This window comes from Varanus komodoensis, unplaced genomic scaffold, assembly GCF_004798865.1.
Source record: "Varanus komodoensis strain SLA01 unplaced genomic scaffold, ASM479886v1 scaffold19, whole genome shotgun sequence".
Lineage (NCBI taxonomy): Eukaryota > Metazoa > Chordata > Lepidosauria > Squamata > Varanidae > Varanus > Varanus komodoensis.
Window position 1 is genome coordinate 22,452,460 of NW_025335550.1, and position 12,994 is coordinate 22,465,453.

The following is a 12,994-nucleotide window of genomic DNA, read 5'->3' on the forward strand; positions in this document are numbered from 1 at the left end:
TTGTAGCTCAGCAGGGGCAGGTCTGGATTGGGAAGAAGGGTTGGGGTTGGTGCAGCGTGGAGTAGGCAGGTGGGAAAGAATGTAAACTCCGGGTACCCCAGCCAATTAGGGGAAAGGAGGAGGGAGAAGTGATCGGGGCAGGGCATAAAAAGGGAATATGAACATGTGCTCAGGTGAACAGGAAAATGGGAAGGAAACCATTTCTTTCCTGTTTCCTTTGTTGCAGTGAAGTTTTAAAAAGAACTCTCTGCATGCTTTGGATATTTTTCTCTTCCGACGGAAAGGAAAGAGTGATTTTAACAACAAGCACCACCTTCTAGATTTTTGCAGTCCAGTTTTTGAAAATGGTGGAGCTGTGCTAAAAGGAAGGTGGAAATTGCATATGCACTGGAAAAATAATTCCCTAGCAACTAAGTATCAGTGAAGTTATATCAGACAAGCCCATTATTTCTAGAAATAAGACTGTACTTGTAGTTTGAGGAAACTACTACTACTACTACTATTATTATTATTATTATTATTATTATTATTATTATTATTATTATTATTAGAACATTTCTATGCCTACTTAAGAGATGCAGGGAATTTCTTGAAGGCTACATTCAAGCTTTGGAAAAGGCATCTCTTCCCTATTTATCCCACTAGCAAGCACTTTACCTGACACCTAACCTTTTGCCTACCAATCGTAGAGCTGACATGTCCTTCATCATTCTGGCTGATAAAGGGAGTACATGCCTCAGCCCTGCTGATCTTCCCCTCAACATCCATTTAATCCAAAGTCCAGGCTTCTCAGGACCCGGGTGTGTGTCAGGATGCAACCTTGGTGTCCCTCCCTTTTTTTAAGGGCATGTCATTCAAACAGATTTCCTCAGCATTGCAGCTTCCCTATCACAAGGCCACTGTTGTGGGTCTGTGGTCGCCTCACACATGCCATCCTGCATCTTAGATTCATAGAAGAATAGAGTTGGAAGGGGCTATGAAGGCCATCGGGTCCAACCCCTGCTGTTACCAGTTTCCGCCATCCCACTCAGATCTGCTCCTGCTTGCCTGGTTGTACGAGCTGCGGGATTTTTGGTTGAATTTGGTCAGCTGTCTCCGGGTGCATATGCTCTATTGCTCACACACAAAATATCCTTACTCTCTTGCAGACACATGAAAGCACAGTTTGGGCAACCACAGAATCATAGACTAGTAGAACTGGAAAGAGCCAGAGGGCCATCAGGTCCAACTCCTTGTTCTGTGCAGGACTCAAAATTGAACCATCCCACTCAGATGGCTGTCTAGCTGCTTCCTGAACGTCTCCAGTGTGGGAGAGCCCACAACCTCCCTAGGTAACTGCTTCCGTTGTTGTACTGCTCTGTCAGCCGGGACATTTCCCCTGCTATCTAGCTGGAACCTGGCATCTTGTAACTTGAGCCAGTTATTCCATGTCCTGCACTCTGGCATGATCAAGAAGAGATCGTGTTCTTCCTGTTTGTGACAACCTTTCACGTACTTCCAGAGTGCTACCACATCTCTCTTCAGTCTTCTCTTCTCAAGGCTAAACATGCCACGTTCTGTCAATATTTCCTCATAGGGCTTTGCTTGTGGTCCCTGGATCATCCCTGTTGCCCTCCTCTGAACCCTCCCCAGCTTGTCTGCATCTTTCTCAAACTCTGCTGCCCAGAACTGGACACAGTATTCTGGATGAGGCCGAACCAGTGCTGAGTAGAGGAGAACTAGTACTTCATGGGGTCTGGAAGTGATACTTCTATTAATGCAGCCAAAAATAGCATCTGCCCTTTTTGCAGCCACATAACCACAAAGAATATTCACTATGTTCCTTGTTTACCAGTGTAAGTCAACACACACACACACCCTTTTTTGTTTATACGTTCCCAGGTAAGCACGAATGACTCAAGAACTTTCCTAATTCCATCCCCAAATGCGGCCCTGCCCTCCATGATGAAGGTAATGCTGTTGACTTGCAAGGGAGCAGGTTGGCCAAACAGGGAGAGAAGCCAGCCAGTCCTTGGCCGTCCGTTTGACAGAGGACCTCTTCTCTCAGTGCAGAAGTGCTCACTCCAAAGTTGCTCTTTGATCTTTCGCCAGTGTGACCTCTGAAGTAATAAACAAACTGACAGTCCAGAACAAAATAGAAAAGCCAAGTGTGGCGGGACCTCCAACAAAAGATTTCTCAGTGTTAAGGTAAAAAAACAGTTGACTGCACCCATTATACACATGAATCGCTCCTTCCAGATCCTCTGTTGTGCCGCTTAATATGTATGTTTTTAATGTATTTGTTACATTTCCATCCTACCCAAGAGCCACAGCATTCTGAGTAGCTCAACACGATCCAAACCATAAAAATACAATATAATAAAAGACAATACAAATGTTTTAAAACTACAGGATACTGGTATTTCCCATTGCAAAGCAAAGGGTTAAACTTACTCTTGAATAAAATCAAAACAAGAGCAGACTAGTGGTCACTACTACTTCATGCAACATGTACTTTATTGAAGTTATACAGAACACTGCAAAACTGTAGAAGAGCTGAGCAGCACCAGGTTAGATGAGAAATGGAAAGCAGACCCACAAGCCAAGGTGTGTTCCGGCTTGACCAGCTGATGCTCCATCAGTGCAACATCTCATTATTTAGGTCGCAACTCTGTGCATTAGGAGTCGGTCCCATTGCCCATAATTCCATGAGCAGTCATGTGAGTACATAGGCACAGGACTGAGCGGTTGGTAGCACAAGTCTCTATTACAGAAATCTCTTCTGGTCTCATGGCTGCCCTTCCAGAGCAGCTCTTCAGGACCACATCCCTGGAACCAAAAGGGGCAGGAATAAAACTAGGAACACCTATTGTAGCCTGAAGCTCTTAGTGCCGGGATTTAAGTCTGAGGAGAGCATTTCAGTATGGGGAAAACTGCACGAGAACCTGGAAAGCACCAAAGAATTGGTCATCAGGGGAGCTTAGTCATCTCGGGAAGCTGGGGAGAGATTAAAACCACCAGGGTGTTGCACTTGGCCTCTAGGCTTAAAGTTCTGCACCACAGTCTTGTTGAATTGGAGGGGTATAGGATTGATCTCCTCCTCTTCAGCCTGTCTCTTTCTACAGATCTTTGGCTTCTGGGTCTCAGGCCAAGCATTGCTCACTCCAAGTTGGAGGAAGGAAGGCCAGCCTTCATGAAGGTGTATTCCACCTTGTAGCCTCCAGATGCAGCAGGTCGGTGTGTTGGGTTGGGTTGGGTGGGGGAGCTTCAAAACAAAACAGCTTAGAGTTAATGATGTGATTGCAGCTTGGCCTTGTGCTGCCTCAGAAAGAAGGCCTATTGCCCACAATGAAAAACATGCCCTCTGTGGGTGGTCCGAAAGGCCACACAAGGATTGCTGAATGCCTTCTTCTGAAGGCAACCCTTTGAACTGTGGTCTTCTTTAAAACGGTGATCTTCTGGAAACATGGAAAGGCAGGCTCATAACAATAACAATGATAATGGATCAGCTGTGTAGAATGTTTCTTTTAAGAGAGAACAACATGATAAATTATTCTTTTTTTCTTGGAAATCACTGGGTCTCAACATGAGGTCACCTCACCCTGAGGTGCTGCTGTCCATCTCCTCTTAGGGAGCAGTTTTTAATCTGTTTTCTCTGTCTGATCCGGTTGAAATGATTACTGAATTTCATTGTGTTGAAAGGTTTTTGAAAATCAGTTTGCAGTGAATTTTTTTTTTAAAGCATGCTTATCAAAACAAAAAGCTAAATCTGGAGAGGCTGGGGAAGGGTGGAATTGAAGTCTGGTTGATACATTCATACACATCACTTGGTGCGCTTGTACTTGCCGGGTGCACCATCAAGTTGCGCCATGCCTCTGTGGGTGGGCCATCGCAAGTACAGCATTGCAAGTGAATGGTCCTGTCACTTATTTTATTTATTTATTTGGGATATTTCTAACCTGTCCAATCGCTATGCGTCTCTGGATGGCTTACAGCAGATTCAATAAATACAATATAAATATCATAAATACACCAAATAATAATAAAACTAATAACCCATGACTGAAGGAAAAGATAATTAAAATCTATTAAATATTAAAATATTGGGTGAATGAAAAGGTCTTGACCTGGCGCCGAAAAGCATATAATGACGGCACCAGGCAGACCTCTCTAGGGAGCACATTCCATAGCTGGGGCGCCACCACAGAGAAGGCTCTCCTCCGGGTATTCTAATCTCCTTCAAGGAGGGTTCCTGGAGCAGGGCCACTCCCGCAGATCTTAAGGGGTGGGAAGGCATGTATGGAAAAAGACGTTTCTTCCTGGTCCCAAGCCATTTAGGGCTTTATAGGTCATAACCAGCACCTTAAATTGGGCCCGGACTTCGATGGGAAGCCAGTGAAGCTGATGGAGGACCGGAGTTATATGAGAGTAACGGCCGGTCCCTGACAGCAACCTGGCTGCTCTATTTTGCACCATTTGAAGTATTCAGACTGTTTTGAAGGGCAGCTCCATGGAGAGCACATTACAATAGTCCAACTGGGAGCTTACCAGAGCGTGTGTCACTGTTGCTAGGCAGTTCTTGTCCAGGTAATGACACAGCTGATGGATCAGCAGAAGCGAAAGGAAAGCGCTCCTCGCCACCAGTCACCTGGGCTTCCAGGTACAGCTCTGGGTTGAGGAGCACTCCTAAGCTATGGACCCTGTCCTTTAGAGAGAGTGCAACCCCGTCCAGGACAGGGCCAAAGTCACTTACCTGGAAACTTGAACCACCTACCAAAAGGACCTCTGTCTTATCTGGATTAAGTCTCAATTTACTGGCCCTCATCCAGGCTATTACCTCCGCCAGGCACCAGTTCAAGACAGCCACTGCCTCACCTGGATTAGTTGAAAAGGAGAGGTAGAGCAGAGTGTCATCAGCGTACTGGTGACTCGCTGGTGGCAAGATGGAGGAGCAGCAAGCAGCAGGAGCAGCAACAGCAGCAGCCCTGGCCTCGCGGCAGCCTGTCAGCAGCAGCGGCGGCAGCTGGGTCCACAGCGGCATCTGCGGCGTTGGGTCCGTCAGCAGGGTGGAGGGCGGTGGTGGGGCCAGTCCTCACTTTGCACAGATCACCTTGCATTGCAGGCTGTTCAGCTGAGCCATTGCATGAAGTTATCAAATCTACGAAATTGTAAAGAGTTCAAGTGATACACACATGTTTCTTAGCCAGTCATTGAAAAATGGCCACAGGATCCATGCATTATCTCCATGAGAAAGCATTGCATGCACAGTGATGTAAAAAGACATGGGAAGTTTTATTTGTGGTGCAATAGCACACAAAAGGACTGCAGGTGGCACAGTGGTTTAAACCGCTGTGCTGCCGGGCTAGTTGATCGAAAGGTCGCCGGTTCAAATCTGCACAACGGGGTGAGTCCCCATTGCTCTGTTCCGGCTCCTGCCAACCTTGCAGTTCGAAAGCATGCGAATGCAAGTAGATAAAAAGGCACCACTTCAGTGGGCAGGTAACAGCATTCCATGCATGTCGGTGTTAAGTCATGCCGGCCATATGACCACGGAGACTGTCTGCAGACAAGCGCTGGCTCCCTCGGCTAGGAAACGGAGATGAGCACCGCCCCCTAGAGTCAGGCATGACTGGACTTAATGTCAAGGGGAAACCTTTACCTTTTAGCACACAAAAACAAGCACAAAAAATTATTTGACTTGTGAATGACAGACATCTGTACATGATCCACCTCCAAACGACATGGAATTCTAGTGTTACTCTGTGTAAGGACAGCACCAAATCTCCCCTCACTTTTTGTGCACATGTAGATGAATGAAGGACAGAATTCTGTGTCATCTGCCTCCTTGAAAGATTTAGTAAAAATGATGCCTATCACTGGAAATAAGTGTGGGCTTTTAAATCTATTTTAAACAACCTACAGATATCTATAAGTATCCCTTGATATAGGATAAGCCATATGCAAAATAAGCAAATACAGCAGAAGCACATAAGAAGAGCCAATAGGGAATCACAAGCTACACATGGGGACCCTTCTGCCCATGTTCCCCACCACACTGCCTTTGATAAGGAATATTGTATGTAGCCATTAGGAATATTCACCACTGGGAGCCTCATCCTCCATGAATTTGCCTAATCTGCTTTTAAAGCCATCCACGGTGATGGCCATCACTAAATCTAGTGGAAATTAATTTTATGGTTAACTCTGATTTGATCATGGCTAATGGAAGGACAAGACTGGGCCTCCTGGAGGCCTGGATCTGGTCTCCCCTCCCTTAAGAGTTCTGCTGTTCATCTCTGGGTTTATTTGGGTTGCCGGGCCCTGGACGTCTGCCCAGAGAACCAGAGCTAATGGTCCTGGTGCCTGGCTGAAAAGATTTTGCATATATATTTTGTTCATGAATGTGTGTGTATGTGTGAGCATGGGTGGGTGTTTTTAAAAGCTCTCCTTTTCCATGAATCTTCTGGTGAAAGTATGTAACTCTCAAGGAGTGACAGCCAGTTGTTGAAAATGAGTGTCGAGAATCAGTCAAATGGTTTGGATCCCAACATGCTTTTGCAATGAACAGATCCCGTGTCAGACTCGGGAAGCTGCCAAGAAAGTTCAGCCACAGGCCACCTTTATGTAACTTTAGCAAGAGCATGAAGCAATTCATAAATCTGTGTTAACAGTCTGCAAGCACACAGGAAAATATCTCCAGCACCTTGCATTTGAAGCCATAAATTTTAATCTGGCAGAAGCATCGATGTTATAAAAGCCACGTCTTGCTGTCCCAGGTGGGATTTTTAAATCAGGCAGTGCATTGCTATTTCTGTTACTTTTGGAAATGGTGGAGAACCTTTCAGGTAAAGCTTGCTGCTTTTGAAAACTTGGTCTTGATGGCATACACATAATTGTATCCTGCCACATAACTATTTCCAACGCGAGACATGAAACAGATGTCACAGGTAGGGAAGCCAAGTAGAATAGGTCAAACATTTCAGAATGAAGGAAAGGTCCAGAACACCAGAACGGGGCTGTTTGGAAACGAGGGCCACTCATCAAGATGCACATCACTTAAATGGTGTGGATTTTTCAAAATGGCAGATTTGCCCTTGACAATATTTGAATTGCCATAAGGTACGGAACTTTTTCCCTAAACACACAAGCCCTTCACATGAGCTACAAGTCGTGTGGAGCATTTCCAAGAGCTGTATCCAACCCTGGCCGCTTGTCAGCTGAAAAGACATTGCTGGGGGAATGGATTTGCTCTTCTTCGCGGTCCTCCGCACACAAATATGCTCCAGAATGCAAATGTGCATAAGGGGGCTCTGGGTCAGATTTGGGGACATGCACGGGACTGAAGAGGGGACAGGAACAAGAGGAGGTCCCACTCCATGAGTGGCATCATTGGATTTAAACCTAATTAACCAGAGCCCAGGACTTCATTTCTTTGTTTATTTAATAAAGTTATTTAAAAGCTGCTCACTAGGATCATGCTGTCTGGCTTGTTCCAAAACTTTGTTTAACATAAATACGCTTATTGTGAATTTCAAAAATGACCATAATTTCCTGATTAGGGTGAGATGGGAAACCAAGTTTTAACTACGGGCATCTTGGCTTGACTGCTGCACACTGCAAGAGAGGAGCAGAGGAGCTGTGTGCATAGGCCAAAGGCTTGTGCTTATCTCCGGTTAGTGTCATTTAGAGATGCTCTGGAACCGTTGTGAACTTAGAACATTCAAAGATGCAAATCGGGCAGCGATGATGGGTCAGCTGCAGGGGTGCTATACTTCTGGGCCAGGGGCTGAACCCAGCCCCCCGGAACCCCAGCCTGGCCCTTGGGATGCCCCAGATGGTCGTGCTCTCCTTTTGGCCCTGTGCCCTTTCCCTGAGCACCAATTGCTTGGCTTTTGGGCCCTTTCCCCTGTTCTGAAAGGTTGCAATGTCCCTCCTAAAGCTTAGTTACTGACAGTCACTAAACCAAGCTGAAACTGACTGGCTTTTTTGGTCCTCCCCCCCCCCCCCGCCTTTGTTTGCTCCAACACTGCAATCTGGCGCACAGGAGCTTCTCCAAACTGGAATCTGGACCTTTGGCTGAAAGAGGTTCAACACCCTGAACCTACTGGCTAAGGATGGCACAATGACTCTTAAGTGTATGGACAGAGCTTTAGCATTTCATGGGCTCAGGATCCCCAGATACTAACACTACTTTCCCATCTTTATCTCTGCTTTCTGACATTATCTCTCCTGTCCATGCCTTTATTCATGTCTCCTTTCAATCATGTAAAGTATTTTTACGCTGCACCAAAATGAACAGCCTCAAAGCTATTTAATATACATTAGTTATAATACAATAAATCATAAAATACCAATGAATAATCGAAGAGTGGAATAACCCACCCACCCACCCACACACCTTACCAGCAAGAACAATTTGGTTTAAAAAATTCAGATCAAGTAAGTAATGGGAAAGAGACATCATAGCAAGCAAAGGTCCACAAAGGAGGGAAAAACTTTGTCTGGTACCTAAAAGATAGTAAAAAGGTTCCAGGGAGTTTCATGGAAGGAGTTCTACCTGGGCCAGAGCAAAAGTGAGATGACTGAACTTGCCAGAGGAAGGGCAGAGGGTGAAGAAATGTGGCTATGTGGCCGTCTCCATTCTCTCAATTCAGGTGCGGATGGAAAACAGTCTGGGAAATTTCTGGGTTGAAGCCTGGCAAACCTCATTACACAGGCTTTGAAATCCAGTTGGCTGAAACTGGACCACTTTTTGCAGGTTTTAGTCAAAAGCGCTCTAGGAATTGACTCATGTCAACTGGAAACTGTAACAGCTTTGGACCTGATCCAGAGAGAGGGAGATAAGTTAACAGCAGAAGCTGGGAGTCCTTCTAGAATTAATGCCCAGTAATACAGCAACTGGGACATACTCAGCAGCATGAGAGCGAAGGAGAGCTTGGGGCTGATGCATCTGCTTATTCGTGGGCCGAGTCCTACTAAGTGTTCTGGGAACAGCTATACTCTGGTAGGGAGCCAAACTACCTTTGTATCTAAGCAGCCATCTGTGGATGAATCATGGAGCAAACGGTTTGCTCCTGGGGGAGGTCAGAAAGCCATGGCAGAGATCACTGGCTCCAACATTTATACTGTAGGAGCAGATTCTGGCCCCCATCAGAAGACTAAATGGGAATGTACACAGTTGTGGAAGGGGGGAAAAAGCCACTGGATGTTATGAGCTGAGACTGAGTTGCATCAGCTCATGATTAGATTGCTGGTGTTGGGAAAAGTCAGATAAATCCTGGCAGAAAAAGGTTGCTTATATGTGCCTTTGTGTTATAAAATTAAATCTACACCTCCTTCTCACAAAGCAGCAGAATTCCAAGCCAGGTTACTGTTTAGCGTTGCTGCTACTTAAAGAAGGTGGCATTCTTAGCTGGACTGAGAAGCTGCCGTAGGCTCACACAGTGAGGAAATACCTGTGTTCTCATCAGCTTCAGCAAAACTGAAACAACAGTGTCCATTTGTTTCTGAATGGACCCACATAAGCATCTAGTCCCACAGAGGCAAGCGCCTGCATGATGTAGTCGTCAAACCAGCTTTCCTGAATGGTTCCTCAATCGGACACATTTGCATGTTCAAGCAGGATCCAAATGGCAAAGTCTACTGAACTGACATGTCAATAAAGCAATCACTCATGTTTTCCATACTATTGTTACCAGTATTTCTAATCGGTTTAGAACATTACGTTATGCTTAGAGACATCAGGATGCTATTGTACTAATATTATCTGGAAACCTAACACTCTGTATTGGTGTACATGACTAGCTGGTTATAAAAGGGTCTGTACATGCACTGTGATTTTGTAGTTGGCGGTGGGAACCACTACCCGGTAACATGCTGTCGTAAGTAACTGCAGGGTTCCTGGGTGATCTTTCAATAAAACTGCTGCGGTTCAAGGTGAAAGGGGTCTTTCCTGACTGAACCTGGTTATCCTGTGTCACAGCTGCCACCAAAGCTTCCCGACACTGCTTTGCGGGTGCGAAATCCAAGAGCAAATCCCTCCTCAGCCAGAAAGTTCTTTGGGTAGCCTTGAGCAAGGCACTGTCTCTCCAACTTTCTGCGGAGTTACGAGGATAAAGGTGATCAGGCCATGCAAGTCCCCCAAAGTTCCTTGAGGGAGGAGCATAAAAGGAGGACGGAGGTACTGACTGTGTTTAAGTACCATGAAGATGGAGGTACTCACTATGTTTAAATGCTATTTCTAAACTAGACGAAAATGCATGTCATTATGATGGGCAATGAGTGTATTGGTGGTGGGAGGAGCTTCTATATTACGAAAATGCACTTGAGAGCAAGAGTGAGAGAGAAGGAGCTAGATTAATTTCTAGAAATCAACAGCCCCCTATTAGTTCTGGAATTGCTATTGTGCTTTACTGCCACTAGTATAATCACCAGAAAGTGGAGGCAGGCATGAACAAAGTGTGTTTGTATTAACAACTGCGCTTCACAAAAATCTAGGCAAACTTGGTTTTACAGTAATTTCCTGACTCTTCATGGAAGAAAACTTGACTATTGTAATTCTCTTTTTACTGTTTGCCTCTAAGCAGGGGTGCCCCAGTAAATGTGCCACAAACACAAGAAAAGTGTCCAAGCACACCATCTTATCCACAGACAACATATCAAGTCATAAAACACAGAGTATGTACATATGGAGTATATTACCAAGGACTATTTTTTTTTCCTAGCCTTTACTTCCATGAAGTGTATTTCCTAAGTTTTTATAAGTTTACGTGACACAAGTCTAAGGTTAAATATTGAAAGAACCCAAGCTGATAATAATTAAGTAAATCGAGCCCAACTTTCAAAATCGCCCCCTGGAGATTCCCCCAAATCCACCTATCAATGTGGGAGTGTGTGACATGGTTTTCTGTATCTCATTTGCTTACATGTTCCCTTTGTTACACTGTCTGGATTTTTCCTTAGCAAACCCAATTTTTTCTAATTAAATGTTTTCATTCTTTGGCTCGCTTTGTGCCCATAACTTGTCCTTAGAGACCAATGGTCAGGACTGATGGGAGTTGCAGTCCAAAACATGTGCAAGATGCCAAGTTAAGGCTGTATGCATTCATCTGTGCACCTGGAATGTGAAAGGTAGTCATCTAAGCAATTTCTTCTCCACTTAAGCAGAATATTCCATCCTCTTTCATGGACCTATCTTTTGCTCCCTGCACTCTTGCTTTATCTTTCTATCCCCTCTAGAATTTAGTGTACTAATATCTTGTCCAACACATTTTTAACGTTGCTATCAAATCAGTGAATGGGTGGGCTCTGCTCTCTGGGCTGGCGTTTCAAAGTGGATGCTTAATTGTACGGTAAGCTAGCCAAGAAAAATATTTGTGCTGCATAGTGCTGCGTCAACATATGTCCCAGGATAAACAACATGCTCATTTGTTTGGCGTGATGGTTTGTGTCATGGAAGTCGCTAAGAAAACATGACTGCGACTGAAACACTGCAGCCTGTTCTCCTACTGCAGGCTCCAAGAATGTGTTTATAGCCCTGGCTTTATGACAACACAGAGATAATGGCTTTGGCACTGATCTATTCCAGGCTTTCTTCTTTTTACAGAATCCCTTGTTTTACTGTTCCGTTCTGTTGATGCTCCTTATATATTTAGGCTTAGGATACACGGCCTCATCCCAAGCAGCCAAAAACCAGCTGGGCAATGGACAAGTAACCCAGAGGGATATTATCATCCAGCAGATATATTACTCTTCCTCACATGAAAATCATGATGAGCCTGTCTGAATGTGAGCAAAGCTCAGGGAACCCAGGTTCCATTTAGATGCCAGGAAGCACTTCCTGACAGTTAGGACCCCGAGGGTACGAAATGGGCTTCCATGGGAGGTCGTTGAGGCCCCATTGGTGAGGGTGTTCAAAGATAGGCTGGACATGCACATGGTGGGCATGTCATGAGTGGAGCCGGCTGGAGCTGGGGGTCAGACTAGATGGCCTGGGAAGCCCCTTCTGACTCTCTCTGTTTCTCTGTTTCTGTGAATGTTCTGCTTGCCATCTTGATGCTGACTGGCCCACCCACAGCTGTTCCATTTTATACGATTTCGTCGAAGGCATTGTGCCGTACATTCTTCTCTTCTTGTCAGTGAATACTCCTCCTAGGAAGCGTGGGATAGATAAGGCTATAGTAATTCCAGGTCACAACTGATTATGTAAACATATTTGTGGAGACACTTACTTGGACAGACGCAGGAGTGTCCTATTTTGGGCCAGAACCCTGAGCTTCATTTCAGAGAAAGTGTGCGTTTCCCTGGTCATGGGCGAGGGCAGCTTTGTTTGCGTCTGTGTGCACTGGGGCTGGGGCTTTGCAAAGGAGGGCTCACATGCCAGACCATTAATCAGCTTAATTACTGTGGGGGCTGCAAGTAGATGGTAAGAGTTTTCTGAGCCCTTCCATAGTTCTGCCTGCTTCTAGTCTGGGGTCAAGTGCACTTGGCGTTTCCCTCAACAGACTGTCATATGGCTGGATGTTAAGAACTTCCTGTTCCCCAGCATTCTTTTCTTGGAGACATGCTGTATCATCCTGCTAATTATCGGCAGGATACCGAAGACATCCAAGTCCTCTTACTGTAACCCCATCCTGCCTGCCTTATTCCTTGGCATCCCATATCGTGAACTAAATCTAGCCTTAAAGTCAAGTCGGTAAATATAGAAGCTGGTGATATCACTGCCAAGGAAAGTGAATGACACTCTCTTTCATTCACATATCCTCACTGGCTTCACACAGTAATTGCTCCTCTCTTCCACCAAGTTGTTTGTTTACAAAGGACATTGCTTTTCCATCTAAAGTCATGAAAATTCAGTAACTCCTGCGACAGAAATGCAAAGATATATTCATCCTCATTCATCTACATCCAGTCAGTATTTACAGTGCAATCCACTTATAGACAAAATAAATTCATGAGGCTTTAATGGGAAATATGATTTACAGGATTTCAACAGTATCTGTTTTGCATCCACACT